Genomic DNA, 18,680 nt, shown 5'->3' on the forward strand with positions numbered 1-18,680 from the left:
TATTCGCCGACGTCCTCCCGCCAATCTCCGCCGGCCTATGGCTCCACGAGCATGCCCTGCGCCAACCTCGCGTAGTATGGCGCGTCCATGCCGCCAAACCAGAGTTCGTCCAACAAGTCGTTGGACATGGAATATGGACAGCTTGCTCGGCGTCGGCTAGCTATGGGCGTCCTCGTCTTAGTCGGCTATCTCCGTCGGAGACACAAGCGGTTGCTTGCGCTGGACCGCCACGCGGCGATGGCCGCGGCGTCCTTGATCACATGTGCACTGCCGAAGCCGAACGACCCTGCCGCGAGAACGGGCAGCATGCCAGCATCCAACAGGCGGAGTAGGCAAAGCTGAGGCAGGCGTTGCGGCCGGAGAGCCGAGAGCGCGAGCGCGCGCGCGCGCCGCCGTCTTAGCGGTGGCGAAGGTGCCGTGCCAGAGCCTTGACACCATCGTCCCGTGCACGCGCAGCTGGTACACTCACCGCCCGGCCAGGCCACGGCGCCGCACGCTACGGTACACCGGGTGGCGCGTCTCCTTGAACTTGGTGCGCCCCGGCGGCCGCTCCGTCGGCTCTGACCACACCGTCCGGTGCGGCCCTTGCTCCTAGTCGTCGGGCGGGGATGCGGCGTCCATGTTTCGGTCGAAGCTAGTGGAGGAGCTCATGAAGTGGGACCTGCTGCGTTAAGAGAGACGGTGGCTGGATGAGGCCGGCCGGGTGTACTTGTTCGCCGCGGCGCTCGGATGGACAGCGCCGGCATAGCATTAGCGCCGCTATGCGGAGGTGGTGGGTCACGCGCTCAGTGCCTTGTTTGGATATAAAGTTACTGGACTGGAAGAAGGCAAAAGCAAGTTTTGCGCTGAACTAGTACTAGATATTTTTAATTTTGAGAGATCAATAAATATCGAGCTGGGCGAAACATATTCATATTACAGGTACCAGGACAAAATTTAATGACTCATTTACAAGTCAATTTTTCTTTTCGTTAACCGGGATCGTTAATAGACCATAAGCATGCAACGAATGAATGAGAAGGAAGTGGCTAAGTGTCATTGTGACTACATGCATGTAAGTATTAAAAAATTGGTAGTATGAGAAAACATCATTAATTTTTGCCTCGATTACTGTTGATGGTCTTGTATTGATGCAAAATGTATTTTTAATAGTGGCCTTGTATAAGGAAATGGAGGTAGCATCTTTGTGGCCGCAATCTCTTCCTTAAGTACGGATTGAGTCGCTCACCGTCGCGCATTTTTTACACAAAGGTCCCTGACTCTTCAAGAATCAACCCGCAGTCTCGATGGCACGATCGTAAGCGAAAATAAAATTGTTTCGTACGTGGCTGAGGGCTCCGCAGTCTCCTTCTCACCAGCGGTTCCACCGCCGCCGCCCCCGCTACAGTCCGCCGTCGCCCCACCCCGCTCGCTGCTGCGGATCCACCGCCGCTCCCGCTACAGCCCGCCGTCGCCCCTCCCCGCCTCACCTCGCCGGTGCCTCCATCTACGGTCCCGCCCAAGCTAACGAGGCTGACAATCCGAGCGGCGGCTGCAATGGCTCGAGCGTTTGCGAGAGTGGATGGGAGCCACGGCTGTGCGCAGCCGCCTCAGTAGTTGCGTTAGCGGATGGAGCGGCGGCTGCACGGACGTTCTTGATTGATGCCCTCCATCGAATTTTCTTGCCGTACGTCTCGCTCAGCCCCCACGGTGCCGCTCGCCGTGCCCAACTAAAGCGCCCCGTGCTCTACCGAGCCCACCACGACGCTGGCTACCAAGACACCTAGGACAGTGCCTCAGTCCCTCGCGCCGACGGCTGCGCGGCGGCCGTGTGGAGCCAAGCTAGGCAGCGCTGGCCAGGGGCTACGGTGGCGGGGTTGTGTGTACGAAGGCGTTGAAACGGGATGGCGAGGTGAAGAGGATAAGCGAGCAGCCTCAGCGCGTTAGGAATCAATAAAGGATCAACCTTCGTGTACGTGCATCTGTTGTTCAGCAATACTAACACCAGATTTTGTGGTATAAAAAAAATGTCCTCAAGTTCATGTCTCATCTGTTTATACGGGCATGGAAGATTGCAGCGAATTTGTTCATGTTGGCTCTTGCTGATTAATGTTGTTCCTTCTCAACCCATACTTGCAGATCCTCATATGCACGGCCAAGGCGAATTTGGTGAATCGTTGCTGCTTTTGTTGGATGATAACAACGCAGTGAGTGGACTGTCCATCTGATTATCCAGATGTATTTACAAGCTGGCCACCTCCACAGATCAATGAATATTTTTTATCGTTCAACGGCGCAAGGTCTGTTTGATTCCTTCAGCCTGATGCTATCGAATACTTCTTAATATTTGAGTCAGAAGGAGAAAATTGGATTTAACATTACGAGTGTATTGGACATGCTTGAAGTTGCATTAGATTCATGTAAATAAGGAGATATTCTAGATTTTATTGTCAATGCTTTAATAAGGAGAGATAAAATCTTACATGTTATTTGTATAATTCAGCAGTTAATGAGCTTGAACACAGAAATAAGTAAGGGGTCCTTTCAACTGTAGAAAAAGATTTTTGCAAGAAGGACATCGGAGATATGATGAACTACTTGGAAGAGTGAAGGTATTTATCCATGCTGCGTCTTTGCAATTGATTGCTGAATGTTTTCCTAAAGATAGTGCATTCGTTGTCGCTTAGTCACATTCTGTTCTGCTTATGTTAGCATTGTCCATCTTAATGGAAACAGTGAGCCCTGAAAATAAAGCAAGACAAGTTGGCTGTATTCATATTTTCCTTCGAAGCAATCTGAAGTTTAGCAGAACAAACATACATTAGGTTTTGATTTATTTCAGCACTTTGTCTGAATTTTATTTCAATTAACGCATACGTTGTGTAATGATGCTAGGCTTCAGCCTGATCGGTGCTTAACGTTCTGCTGATTTTATTATATTTTGTAAACCCTGGTACTACGGCAAGGGAGATCGAGTCTGTACATCTTTTCGTAAGTAACAAAGAGGAAGGAAGAGGGAGAGAGAGAGAGAGAGCATGTTGTCTATGCGTGTTGGTCAAGTCCTTTTGGTTGGGCGAAGCCGGAAAATAGTGCAAAAAAATATAACTGAAATATAATTTTGGAAAAAATGTTTGTCACCAAAAAATTGAATCAACTTTTTATATTCTGAAAAATTACAAACAAAAACACCTTTAAAAAACGTGTTTTTATTAAAAGGAAAAATAAATTAGCTTGAAAGACCGTTTCATGCACAACTACTCTTTCATGGGATGAGACCGTGGATCTGAATTAGGCCCCGACAAATGCCATTAGGGCATAAGAAGTGTTGTGTAATGCCACGTGGAGCATGTTCAGACTTTTTTCACCCGGTGCAACGCACGGGCATTTGTACTAGTAAAGAAATAAACAAACGTATAAATATCACGTCTTCTTGGACCTGTTGGACATAGCATTGAGGACGAAGGCCCGTTAGAGCGCCGCATTTTTTTTAACACAGTACATACGCAAAGCGCTCATATACTTGCACATACACTCACCCTTATGTACGCATACATACGCACACCCTACCCCTATGAGCACCTCCGACAGACTGAGCCGGCATATCATCTTGAAATTTATGAAGTCACCGTAGGCACCTCATCGTCGATGGAAACGTCTCCTTCCACTGAATGCACATCGCCCAAAATTCTGAAATAAATCCAGGAATTAATGCGAGCACCGGGACTTGAACCCTAATGGGCTGGGGATACACAGTCTCTCTAACCATCCAACCACAGATTGGTTCGCCCCAGAGTGCGACGTTAGAGTATCTCCAACAGGTATTGAAAAACCATCATCGATTATCAAGATTATACGAGAATCAGTCAAAAAAAATTGGACCGAAAAGAAATACCAACGTCGACACTAATGTAGAACGGTCTAGCAGTGAAGGGCGTAAAAGATCCATCAGTGAGGGATGGGGCCCTTCTCCCACCACTGTTAACATGGCCCGCCCGCCACTGGTAGAGTAAACAGCAGTGGCGGGCGGATGATCATGCCCGTCACTTATCAATTTACATCAATTGATTTTTTTACAAGTTCCAAATTAATCATCATGGGTACATGTCAACACGAAATGACACATATCATTATGGATGACACACTGATCACGAACAGATGACTAGAGTTCATAGTCTTACAAATCCAAACAAAACTGAACCGAGTCCAAAGCTAGAACTATATATAAAGAGCAAGTCCAGACCAAATTAGAGGTAAATCATACTACAGTAACTCTAGAACCTAATGAAACTAGCCTTAATATTAATTGGTAATACCACCATCATGAACAAATTTGACATTATTTGCCACCCGCCGCTCGCTGGTGCCACCTGCAGCACAAATACTCGCAGTCTCTCGAAGCTTGAAGCTTGTGGGTGTAAAGAGATGGAAATCATAATATACGACTTTAACTTGGGGAAATTCATCGTCTATAGTTCTAACTTAGGAAATTAAAACTAATCAAGACTAGGTACCTATTCAAGAGGATGGCAAGGCGGCTGCAGAAGACATAGCGGAATCCGGTGGTGGTGGAGACATTCTCCGCAGGAATTATCCACATGACACATCCACATCAGGCTCTCTCACTCGGGATCAGAGATGTCACCTATTGCGGCGACCATTCGAGGTCAATTCTGGTCTTCTACGAGTCGGCATTCGAGCGCGCTCTGCATATCGTTGGCCTCCGAGAAGATGATGTGGTATGCATTCCTCAATTTTGTATTGACACACGCCTTGCACATCTCGACTCCCCCTTGTGAGTGATCGTTCTCGCGTTTGGTAGCCTTCACCTTAATTAGCTCATTCATGCAATCTCTCATGCAAAACACAACTGCAAGGGCATTTCCCGCCTTAGGTGTTTTGGTGTTTATGACAACGTAGTTTGTGGGCTAACCGCGTGCTTGAGCTATACAAGCATGCATATATAGCACAAAACGGTTAGGCACCCCTCTGTAAGGAAAAGAGCGAAGATGACATTTCCTTCCTATCCACATATTCCTTCATAAGGTACGCGTTTATTTCTTTGGTCATAGAAAATCTGTGCTATAAAGAGGGGTTCTGCATCCTAAGGTACGCATGAAATCAAAACACGTCCACTAATTCATATTACACCCACATATTCCTTCCTATCCGTTTCAAGGAGAAAACTCCAAGTCTAAATAGTGCAATTGCCACCCAAGCGGTTGTACCGCTCATGCAAGCGGTTTTACTGCTCCTTCATGGAGTGCACATGAACGAAATATGCCCTAGAGGCAATAATAAAGTTATTATTTATTTCCTTATTTCATGATAAATGTTTATTATTCATGCTAGAATTGTATTAACCGGAAACATAATACATGTGTGAATACATAGACAAACATAGTGTCACTAATATGCCTCTACTTGACTAGCTCATTAAATCAAAGATGGTTAAGTTTCCTAACCATAGACATGAGCTGTCATTTGATTAATGAGATCACATCATTAGGAGAATGATGTGATTGACTTGACCCATTCCGTTAGCTTAGCACTTGATCGTTAAGTATGTTGTTATTGCTTTCTTCATGACTTATACATGTTCCTATGACTATGAGATTATGTAACTCCCGCTTATCGGAGGAACACTTTGTGTGCTACCAAACGTCACAACGTAACTGGGTGATTATAGAGGTGCTCTACAGGTGTCTCCAAAGGTACTTGTTGAGTTGACGTATTTCGAGATTAGGATTTGTCACTCTGATTGTCGAAGAGGTATCTCTGGGCCCTCTCGGTAATGCACATCACTATAAGCCTTGCAAGTAATGTAGCTAATGAGTTAGTTACGGGATGATGCATTACGTAACGAGTAAAGAGACTTGCCGGTAACGAGATTGAACTAGGTATTGAGATACCGACGATCGAATCTCGGGCAAGTAACATACCAATGACAAAGGAAACAACGTATGTTGTTATGCGGTTTGACCGATAAAGATCTTCGTAGACCATGTGGGAGCCAATATGAGCATCCAGGTTCTGCTATTGGTTATTGACTGGAGACGTGTCTCGGTCATGTCTACATAGTTCTCGAACCCGTAGGGTCTGCACGCTTATAGTTCGATGACGATTATATTATGAGTTTATGTGTTTTGATGTACCGAAGGTAGTTCGGAGTCCCGGATGTGATCACGGACATGACGCGGAGTCTCGAAATGGTCGAGACAAAAAGATCGATATACTCGACGACTATATTTGGACACCAGAATGGTTCCGGGTGAGATTGGGACAATACCGGAGCATGGGAGGTTATCGGAACCCCCCGGGAGGTATATGGGCCTTAATGGGCTTTAGTGGAAAGGAGGGGAAAGGAGCAAGGGAGCCCCTCTGAAAGTGCAACTATCCCTAGGTGGTTTTGGTAATTCATAACAACATATAGCTCATTGAGCTAATGCTATTCCAAGATTATTATTTCACGAAAGCTCAATGAATGGCATGGCATGAATGATGAAAGTGGACCCCTCAAAATATCAAGGACAAAGGATTGGCTCAAGCTCAAAAGCTCAAGACTCTTCATTTTACATTTTAGTGATCCAAGATCACATTGAGTCTATAGGAAAAGCCAATACTATCAAGGAGGGATGAGGTGTTGCTTAATGAGCCTCTTGCTTCAAGTGCTTAGTGATATGCTCCAAATACCCTCAACTACTTCCTCACATCCTCATATGACCTAAACCTAAAGCCAAAATCGGTCACACCGATTCTTTCTATCCAGCGCCACCGAGTTCAGATGTCATAGCCACTGCCACAAACCCTAGGCAAATCGGTCTCATCGATAGGGATCTCGGTCTCACCGAGATGGGATTGTAATCTCTCTGTTTCCCTTCGTAATGTTTCGGTCTAACTGAAGTGAGCGACCGGTCCCACCGAGATTGCAATGTAAACTCTCTGTTTCCCTTTTGTAACATTTCGGTCTCACCGAAAAGTGAAAATCGGTCCCACCGAGTTTACCTGACCAACTCTCTGGTAGCTAATTACCAAAATCGGTCTCACCGAGTTTGTGTAATCGGTCTCACCGAGATTACATTATGCCCTAACCCTAACCATATCGGTCCTACTGAGTTGCATGTCAGTCCCACCGAAAATCCTAACGGTCACTAGGTTCACTAAATCCGTCTGACCGAGTTTGTTGATTCGGTCCCACCGAGATTGGTAAATTGTGTGTAACAGTTAGATTTTGTGTGGAGGCTATATATATACCCCTCCACCTCCTCTTCATTCATGGAGAGAGCCATCAGAACAAACCTACACTTCCAACTTACCAGTTCTGAGAGAGAACTACCTACTCATGTGTTGAGGCCAAGATATTCCATTCCTACCACATGAATCTTGATCTCTAGCCTTCCCCAAGTTGCTTTCCACTCAAATCTTCTTTCCACCAGATCCAAATCCTATGAGAGAGAGTTGAGTGTTGGGGAGACTATCATTTGAAGCACAAGAGCAAGGAGTTCATCATCAACGCACCATTTGTTACTTCTTGGAGAGTGGTGTCTCCTAGATTGGCTAGGTGTCACTTGGGAGCCTCCGACAAGATTGTGGAGTTGAACCAAGGAGTTTGTGAGGGCAAGGAGATCGCCTACTTCGTGAAGATCTACCTCTAGTGAGGCAAGTCCTTCGTGGGCGACGACCATGGTGGGATAGACAAGGTTGCTTCTTGGTGGACCCTTCGTGGACTCGCGCAGCCATTACCCTTCGTGGGTTGAAGTCCCCATCAACGTGGATGTACGATAGCACCACCTACCGGAACCCCGCCAAAAACATCCGTGTCTCCAACTGCGTTTGAATCCTCCAAACCCTTCCCTTTACTTTCTTGCAAGTTGCATGCTTTAATTTCCGCTGCCTATATACTCTTTGCATGCTTGCTTGATTTGAGTGATGATTGCTTGACTTGTCTAAAGATTGCTAAAATCTTCCAAACTCTAAAATTGGGAAAATGTTAAGTTTTTAATTGGTCAAGTAGTCTAATCACCCCCCTCTAGACATACTTCAAGGTCCTACAAGTGGTATCAGAGCCTTGGTCTCCATTTGCTTTGATTCCCATAGCTTTTGGTGGTCATAGCCTTGGGTTCACAACCTAGGAGAGTATGGCGTCTAGCGAGGGAAATTATCACCGTAGAGGTCCTTACTTTGATGGCACTAATTTTGCTAGTTGGAAACATAAGATGAAAATGCATATTCTCGGACATAACCCCGCCGTTTGGGCTATTATTTGTATTGGCTTGCAAGGTGAATTCTTTGATGGGAGAGAGCCGAACCGTGAAGCTAATGCGGAAGAATTGAAGATGCTGCAATACAACGCTCAAGCTTATGATATCATCTTCAACGGATTGTGCCCCGAAGAATTCAACAAAATCAGCCGTCTTGAGAATGCAAAGGAAATTTGGGACACTTTGATTGATATGCATGAAGGTACCGACTCCGTCAAGGAATCCAAGTTGGATGTGCTCCAAAGTCAGCTTGACAAGTTCAAAATGAAGGATGGTGAAGGTGTCGCTGAAATGTACTCTAGGCTTGCTCTTATCACAAATGAGATTGTCGGCTTAGGGAGTGAAGAGATGACCGATAGATTCATCATCAAGAAGATCCTAAGAGCATTGGATGGAAAATATGATACCGTGTGCACATTGATCCAAATGATGCCAAACTACAAAGATCTCAAGCCAACAGAAGTCACTGGAAGAATTGTTGCTCATGAGATGTCACTTAAGGATAAGGAAGAACTTCACAACAAGTCAAGTGGTGCTTACAAAGCCTCATGTGAAGCCCCCACATCATCAAGTGAGAAATAAACCTTCAATGAAGAATTGAGCTTAATGGTGAAGAACTTCAACAAATTCTACAAGAGTAGAAGCAAAGAAAGAAGCTCCAAGTCAAGGTCATACAATGACAAAAGATCTTCTAGTCGAGAGAGCAATTGCTACAATTGTGGGAGACTCGGACACTATTCCAATGAGTGTACGGCACCCTACAAAGGAAGAGAAGATTCTCCTAAAAGAAGAAGTAGAAGAGAAGAATCACCACCAAGAGAGAGGAGTAGAGATGATCGTTATGAACGAAGACCCTCACGGAGAAGCAAGGATTCGGAAAGGAAGGACAAGTCATCAAGGAGCTACACAAAACGAAGACATCAAGCTCATGTTGGTGAATGGGTATCCGACTCCGACTTCGACCATCACTCCGAGAGAAGCTATCACTCCGACTCCGAATATACTCAAGATGAAGGTGTTGCCGGTCTAGCACTTGTGTCAACCAACTCCTACGACATATTTGACTCACCAAATGAAGGAATTGGAAGATGCTTCATGGCCAAAGGTCCAAAGGTAACACATCCCGAGTATGTTGATGAAGATGACTTGCTAGGTGATGATGATTTACTTGTTGACAACTCTAGTGATGAATACTATGATGGAATGTCAATTAATCATGCTAAACAAGATAAAACGAATGACAATGATAAGGAGAAGATTGAGCTTCTAACTAAAGAACTAAACACTCTTAAGTTAGCTCATGAAACTATCTTCAAGAATCATCGAGAACTTTTAAGGGCTCATGAGAAGTTACACTTTGAAAAGCTCAATCTTGAGCAAGAGCATGAGTTCTTAAAGGCAATCAATGATGATCTTCGCAAGAAAAGTTCTTCTTATATTGCCAAGCGTTTACTCTTATCCACTTACATGCCTCAAGTCAAGTCTAGTAACAAGAACAAGAAAGATTCTTCCTCTAGTAGTAACAATGATTATGCTAAATTAAATATTGTTGCTTCTAGTAGTTCTCTTGATTCCACTAATGATTCTCTTAGCCAAGTTACCCTTGAGCAAGAAAATAGCTTATTGAAGGGAATTATAGAGAAAGGTGTATACAAGAGTCTTGCCGGGAGTAAGCAATTCGAGGAAATTGTACGCAAGCAAGGAAGGCACCGGAAGAATCAAGGTGTTGGTTTTGAACGAAAGTTCAATGCCAATGGAGTTGAGTGGGAAGAAGATCAATACCCCAAGACGAAGTTTGTTCCTCAACAAGAGAAGTATGATCCTACTTACTTCAAGGGAACACAAACGCAAGATGATCTTCCACCACAAGACCACAAGAACAAAGGCAAGGACAAGCTTCAAGAGGAGATTGATGCATTTGAAGAAGCACCCAAGGCCTTGGTCAAGTGGGTTCCCAAGACTACATCAAGTTTTACTTCATCAAGTACAACTACAACTCCAAGGATTCCCATCAAGATGATGTGGATCCCGAAGAAGAAGAACTAGAGAGTTCTTGAGGGTGACTCCGCCAACATTCTTCACTCATATCATTATGGCAAGAACAAGTGCAATCAACTTCCACATCTTGCACTAATTCAAGGAGTCACAAATCCTCATGTTGGTAAGGCAAGGGACAAGGTAACCTAATGATTTCATGGACATCATCTTGTGTGTGCATCACTCTATGTCTATGGATATTCTTGTTTTGTTCCTTGTGGGACTAACCCATGTAGGTATGTTGAAAGTGCAACTCACTCCAAAGGATTGCTCCAAATGATCTACATCAACATTGAGCATTCACATCTTCAACACCTACATGAAGTCATCATCGACAAAACCCGAGGTTAGTTCATTCCTCTAAAAGGGGATCTCACATCTAGGGCAAGCTTAACTCTAAGGATTGAGTCAAAGCAACTCTAATGGCGTGAACACATCAATGCATTATGTAAAAGTGGTAACCCCACTTGAGCTTAAACGATGAGTATGACCTATGATCAAATGTTCTCATTTGACTCCTAAGTTAATATACTCATATATAGATGACCTAGTCATCGCCAATTGTTTGATAGATGCTAGATTTGGTTGTGCATGTTTTGCCACATATTTCATTTGTCATTTTATTGTGTGAGCATGTTGGTTGCATATTTTACTCATTCGAGGACATCCACTTGTTGTTTTGATTGATTGGTTTCTTTTTTTTGGCCAAGTGGATGGACAAGAATGCCTAAGAACCTTCTCTAGCTATCTATGCTTTTCTCGTCTCAAACTCTATTCATGCTACATCACAAAATTTGATCAAGTCAGATTCGAACCACTCTGTGTGAGGAGCACTCGGAGTCCCTGATTCGTCAGAGACTTAAACTTCCAAAACTTCTTTGTGATTCTCGGTCTGACCGATTCCTCCATTTCGGTCCCACCGAGATCACTAAGTCGATCTAGGTTTTCAATCTCGATGCAACCGATTTGAACTTTTCGGTCCCATCGAGTTGCAGTAACTGTATACAGTTATGCATCTCGGTGTCACCGAGTTGTTCCACTCGGTCACACCGACAGGGTCGGGCTATATATAGTCACGGGCTAAAATTTGGAAATTCCTCCAAACCCCTTCGCCCGCACATTGCTCACTCTGCCTCCAGGGTCTCCGGATCGTCTCCTCGTCGCCAGCCGCCTCCTGTCGCTGGTCTCCGCCACCATCAACGGATTTCACCCCCGCCGTTGCCGCCGTAGCGAGTTCATCGCCGAGCTAGGGTATGGACTCGATCATAGTGCTATCTTCGTCTGATTCCTAGCACATTGTGTTCATCATGTATCTTGCCACGATTGAAACACTCCTATCCAGTTAATATGATCCTTAGAATAGATGTGATTTAAGAATTTAGGGTTAGGTTTCCGCCGAAACCATCTCGGAACCACCGAGTTGAAAAACTCGGTCCCACCGATTTGGCTAACGCCATTGCACTAGTAACTCTCAGTCTGACCGAGAATTACAAATTGGTGTGACCGATTTTAGGACTTTGTGAAACCCTAGCAGTCTTGGTGCCACCGAACTGTGACTCGGTCTGACCGAGTTCACTATTTTAGGTTCCAAAACTGCTTCGGTATCACCGAGTTTGAAAATCGGTAGATCCGAAATGCTTTCTGTGGAAACTAAAACTAAGTTTTTTGAATCATTCTTTTGCAAAAATCTCTGCATTTTGTGATGCTCATCCATTCTATCTCATCTATAACTACTCACAGGGTCAACAATCAGTGATTTGCAGTATGTCAGACCAAAGTGATAGTCAGAACAAGTCAGCAGAGCAGATTCACATGAGTGAGGGCACTAGTCCCTCTAGCAGCTCAGATGATGGGAGCAGAAGCACTCCAAGCAACTTGCCCAAAGCAGCCACAAGAGCAAGAAGGAAGAGAACTTCAGACTCTGAGGATGAGGATTATGTGGCTGTTGAAGGTGAGGCTACTTCCAAGAAGGTAGAGCTCAAAAAGGTGCACAACTCAACTGCAGTAAAGCCAGGCATGAAGATCAAAAGGCCAGCAGGAAGATAGCCAATGTCCAAAGCCAGAGCATCAACTCAAGTACCTGAAAAGCCTGATCCCAAAGAGCCAGCTGCAGAAGGAAAGAAAAGGAAGGAAAAGGTCAAGAAGATCATGGCCAGAGTTGTTGGTCAACCTTCCATGATGGAAGAGGAAGAAGAGGTTGCTGCACCAGCACCCAAGAGACATAAGCTTATGGGTGATGCTATAAGATCAGGGGATGCAACATCAAAGCTCAAAGAAGCACCCAAAGCTGCCCCCAAGCCCAAGAATGCACCAAAGAGGAATACCAGGAGTATTCCAGCTGCTGAGAAGAACAAGGCCCCAGTGCCTGAAGTTGCTGATGATGAAGAGGATGAAGGACAAGTCCTGAGGAAGCTAAAGCCCAAGATTCCAGACCACAATGATGCTCATCCTGTGGCTGAGGACATGAATATCAGGAGAGACTCAGGGTTGAGGCTATGGAGGATGACATATCCATATGCTACCAGGAGAAGGACTGCTGTTGATTACAGGTTCCATACAAAGGAACAACAGGACTTCTATGAGACAATCTTGTTGGACAAGAAGCCCATAGTGTGTGATATGAGGTGGGTCGACTGGACCTACATGAAGGAGAATGAGGAACACTATCCTGGAGTGTATGACAGTTTTGAAGCTTGTGGAGTTGCAGATTTTGTTGGGCAGAAGCTCACCAACTGGAATGATGAACTCATTATGCAATTCTACTCCACATCACACTTCTATCCAGATGGCAGGATAGTGTGGATGTCAGAAGGTACGAGGTACTAGTCAACCATAGAAGAATGGGCTAGCCTGATCAATGCCCCCAAGGAGAGTGAAGATGACTTGGATGTATATGACAAGAAGAAAATGGGACACAATACTATGACACATATGTACAAGGAGATCCCAGACAAAGCTCTTGAGACTTTCTCGTTTGGATCAGTCCACTTTCTTCTGTCAGGGCTGCCTACGATCAACTGGATCCTAAGTCACACTCTTTTTCCCAAGTCAGGTGACCACAACATGATTAGAGGGCATGCTATCAACTTGCTGCATATATTTGATGTGCCACAGAAATTCAAAGTCATGAGCCTTATGGTTGAGACCATTAAGAGGACTACAGCAGACCAGAAGAGAAGTTGTGGATATGCCCCACAGATTCAGGAGTTGATAAACTCAAAGATGGGCACAGGCAAATATCTGTTGGATAAGGAACATTTTTCTCTTTATCCAGACTTTGAGGACAATCAAGTTGTCATGACTGAGAATGAACCATCATTAGTGCAAGCTCAAGAGAAGAAGGAGAAGGCAAGGAAAGAGAAGGCTGCCAAGATGCCAACTCAAGAGGAGGCATCTGAGTATTTCTTGAAGAACAGACAGGAGCAGCTTGGTTACTTGATAGTATCAACACTGAGGATTGAGAAGGGGTTGGTCACCCTAACTCAAAACCAGGAGAGCCTGGAAAGAATCATGGAACAAAAATTCTATGATCTTGATGTCAAAGTAACTGAGATTCAGTCAGTTGTGGAGCAGCTTCAGGAAGACATGCAGGAGAGGAAGGGCAAGATATCCACTGATGCATTTGCCAGAGGGCCTAGAGCTCAGAGGTCAGCTGCCGTGCCTGTGACAGACACTAGAGCCACATCATCTGCACCAGCAACAGTCCTATAGCTCTAGGACAACCAGCTCCAGCACCAACTCCTCCAGCTCCCTGTACATCAACTGAAGCCTTCATTCTTGGAGTTATCCGGACACCACCACCACCTGAAGACCAAGCCTGAGAGTCGATCTAGCACTATGCATTTTTATGAACTTTTTGGTAACTTGTTGCCAAAGGGGGAGAAAAATGTATAGATCATAGGCTTCGAGAGAGAGAGTGTTGTTTTTTGTTCTCTCTTGCTTTGGTGGTTAAACTTTGTTTGCTTTTGATTGCTTGAGATACTATGCAATTACATGTGAGACATTGATGATCATGTGTTTGATCATAAGCTACACTTATGCCTGTTTGATGATATTATCTTACCTATCCTTATATGATCATTCACTTTGCTTGGTGATGAGTGCATGTATTCAATCTTTATTATTTTGAGCGCTCCACCAAGATGTATGTGACATGGAAGAGTAACCCATGATCCTAATTCCTTGTGCATTTGCAGTCCAAAGCACATCTTAAACTATGCACAAATTTAGGGGGAGCTCTTGCTTATCACATACTTCTCAAAGCGACGATGTTTTACAATCTTATTATTTTTTGTCGAAGCTTTGATCTATATGTTGTCATCAATTACCAAAAAGGGGGAGATTGAAAGTGCAACTATCCCTAGGTGGTTTTGGTAATTCATAACAACATATAGCTCATTGAGCTAATGCTATTCCAAGACTATTATTTCAGGAAAGCTCAATGAATGGCATGGCAGGGATGATGAAAGTGGGCCCCTCAAAATATCAAGGACAAAGGATTGGCTCAAGCTCAAAAGCTCAAGACTCTTCATTTTACATTTTAGTGATCGAAGATCACATTGAGTCTATAGGAAAAGCCAATACTATCAAGGAGGGATAAGGTGTTGCTTAATGAGCCTCTTGCTTCAAGTGCTTAGTGATATGGTCCAAATACCCTCAACTACTTTCTCACATCCTCATATGACCTAAACCTAAAGCCAAAATCGGTCACACCAATTCTTTCTATCCGGCGCCACCGAGTTCAGATATCATAGCCACTACCACAAACCCTAGGCAAATCGGTCTCACCGATAGGGATCTCGATCTCACCGAGATGGGATTGTAATCTCTCTGTTTCCCTTCGTAATGTTTCGGTCTAACCGAAGTGAGCGATCGGTCCCATCGAGATTGCAATGTAAACTCTCTATTTCCCTTTTGTAACATTTCGGTCTCAAAGAGCAAATCGGTCCCACCGAGTTTACCTGACCAACTCTCTGGTTAGCTAATTACCAAAATCGGTCTCACCGAGTTTGTGTAATCGGTCTCACCGAGATTACGTTATGCCCTAACCCTAACCATATCGGTCCTACCGATTTGCATGTCGGTCCCACCGAAAATCCTAACGGTCACTAGGTTTACTAAATCGGTCTGACCGAGTTTGTAGATTCGGTCCCACCGAGATTGGTAAATTGTGTGTAACGGTTAGATTTTGTGTGGAGGCTATATATATACCCCTCGACCTCCTCTTCATTCGTGGAGAGAGCCATCAGAACAAACCTACACTTCCAACTTACCAGTTTTGAGAGAGAACTACCTACTCATGTGTTGAGGCCAAGATATTCCATTCCTACCACATGAATCTTGATCTCTAGCCTTCCCCAAGTTGCTTTCCACTCAAATCTTCTTTCCACCAGATCCAAATCCTATGAGAGAGAGTTGAGTGTTGGGGAGACTATCATTTGAAGCACAAGAGCAAGGAGTTCATCATCAACGCACCATTTGCTACTTCTTGGAGAGTGGTGTCTCCTAGATTGGCTAGGTGTCACTTGGGAGCCTCCGACAAGATTGTGGAGTTGAACCAAGGAGTTTGTAAGGGCAAGGAGATCGCCTACTTCGTGAAGATCTACCGCTAATGAGGCAAGTCCTTCGTGGGCGACTGCCATGGTGCGATAGACAAGGTTGCTTCTTCGTGGACCCTTCGTGGGTGGAGCCCTCCACGGACTCGCGCAGCCGTTACCCTTCATGGGTTAAAGTCTCCATCAACGTGGATGTACGATAGCACCACCTATCGGAACCACGCCAAAAACATACGTGTCTCCAACTGCGTTTGAATCCTCCAAAACCTTCCCTTTACTTTCTTGCAAGTTGCATGCTTTAATTTCCGCTGCCTATATAATCTTTGCATGCTTGCTTGATTTGAGTGATGATTGCTTAACTTGTCCAAAGATTGCTAAAATCTGCCAAACTCTAAAATTGGGAAAAGGTTAAGTGTTTAATTGATCAAGTAGTCTAATCACCCCCCTCTAGACATACTTCAAGGTCCTACACCCTCCCAAGCCCAATCCGAATTGGGAGGGGGGTTGCCCCCGCTTTCCTTCCTCCCTCCTTCCTCTTCCTTCCCTCTCCCTCTCCAAATAGGAAAAGGAGGAGTCCTACTTCCGGTGGGAGTAGGACTCCCCCCCTTGGGCGCGCCTCCTCTTCCTGGCCGGCCCTCTCCTCCCCTCCTTTATATACGGAGGAGGGGGGCACCCCATAGACACAACAATTGATCCCTTGGATCTCTTAGCCGTGTGCGGTGCCCCCCTCCACCATAATCCACCTTGATAATATTGTAGCGGTGCTTAGGCGAAGCCCTGCGTCGGTAGAACATCATCATCTTCACCACGCCGTCGTGCTGACGGAACTCTCCCTCAAAGCTCGGCTAGATCGGAGTTCGAGGGACGTCATCGAGTTGAACGTGTGCAGAACTCGGAGGTGCCGTGCGTTCGGTACTTGATCGGACGGATCGTGAAGACGTACGACTACATCAACCGCGTTGTGCTAACGCTTCCGCTTTCGGTCTACGAGGGTACGTGGACACACTCTCCCCTCACATTGCTATGCATCACCATGATCTTGCGTGTGCGTAGGAATTTTTTTGAAATTACTACGTTTCCCATAGAATACTAGCTCTAGCACTAATTTACAATAACTAGCTCCATAGAATAATAACACTAGTTCACAGTGCTCTAGTCGAGCAAGTAGCTCCATATCTGTAGGGAGTCTCCAGACCGATCTACTCGCCGCCGCCCTCCCGCCATTCTTCGTCGGCCGATGGCTCCACGAGCATGCCCTGCGCCAAGCTCGTGGTAGTGACGCGTATATGCCGCCAAACCAGTGTTTGTCCAACAAGTCACTGGACATTGAATATGAACGGCGCCCGCGGCGTCGACTTTGCTATGGGCGTCCTCTCTTAGTCGACCGGCCATCTCCGTCGGAGACACAAGCGCTTGCTTGCGCTGGACTGCCATGACGGTGGTCGCCACGGCGTCCTTGAACACATGTGTGCTGCCGAAGCCGAACGACCCGGCCGCGAGGACGGGCAACATCCAATAGACGGAGTCAGCAAAGTTGAGGCAGGCGTCGCAGCCCGATAGCGCGAGAGCGCGCGCCGCCGCATCAGCGGTGGCGAACAGAGGCGGACCACGAAAAAAATTTAAGGTGGGACTAAGTCTCACTAAGATTTTTCTTCATGCGAATCAAAGGAGTCAATACACACTAGCAATACACACTACAAATGAATAACCAAATACGATGAAATTGCAGACATGTTTCAATAGGAAAACAACCTAAAACATACCGATAATGAAGCATTTAATGGCGTGTACAAGACCCAGGCAATGGCAGTGCCCTACCCTCCTGAAAATCTTCCTTAATTTTACCGAGATCAATACTCTTGAAGATCTCTTGCTCAATGTAACACACCATCAAGTCATTAAGCCAGCCATCAGCCATCTTGCTACGCAAGTCAATTTTGATGATTTTCATTGATGAGAAGGCTCTTTCAACTGTTGCTGTCGCTACTGGTAGTAGCAATGCCAACTCAATGAGGCGATAAACAGCAGGAAACATGACATGCCTTTCAAGTTCAACCATCTTTTTAGCTAGACTTGCAATATCATGACAAGCTCTAAAGTCTTCAGTTCTTCTCATATGGATAATGAATAGCTCTAGGTTATCAACTATATGTTCACGTTCATAATCCGAGAAATCTTCATGATAAATCTCTTTGAGTCTAGCAAGCTTATTCACATTGAACCTAGAAAAGGAGTTTCTTGGGTCAAGACAAGAGAAGTTCTGGAGCATCTCGAAATAGCAACAACTACCAACTGCAGTTGGTGGGCAAAGCAATGGATATAAAAAGCATATGGGTTCTCATCTCGAATTAACTTCTGAAGGTCATTGAATTCTCCTCTCATATTAGATGCCCCATCATACCCTTGCCCTCATAGTCGTGCAACAACTAGATCATGTTTAGAAAAAACCTCCAACAATGCCTTCTTTAGAGAAGCAGATGTTGTGTCTGGAACATGCTTAATAGCTAAAAAGTGTTCAATAGTCTCTCCTTGCTTGCTCAAATACCTACAAAAGTCATATAATTAGTTGACCACTCTACATAGAACAAAATGATCAAAAAGCACATAGACACTTCAAAAACTTAAACAAGTACCTGATTACCACGTCCATTTGTTCTTTCACCGATATATCACGGTACTCATCAATAAGAACGGAGAAAAGACGATCACCCATCTCTTCTTTGATTGCTTTGGTGACCACTTGTGCACAATGAGAAGCAAGGATTTTTTGAATCTTTTCGGAAGTCATTTTGGCATTCTTAGGGCATAGCTCATCAAATGCAACCTTCACTTCTGGAATTCTTTCTTTCAC

The 18,680-nt window shown here is 45.1% G+C and overlaps 1 pseudogene; it reads right to left on the reverse strand.

Annotated features, from left to right (window-relative positions):
• LOC123114923 (dehydration-responsive element-binding protein 1B-like) lies at positions 1 to 17,888 on the reverse strand (annotated as a pseudogene).
• Positions 17,889 to 18,680: the final 792 nt, after the last annotated feature.

This window comes from Triticum aestivum, chromosome 5B (assembly GCF_018294505.1).
Source record: "Triticum aestivum cultivar Chinese Spring chromosome 5B, IWGSC CS RefSeq v2.1, whole genome shotgun sequence".
Taxonomy (NCBI): Eukaryota; Viridiplantae; Streptophyta; class Magnoliopsida; order Poales; family Poaceae; genus Triticum; species Triticum aestivum.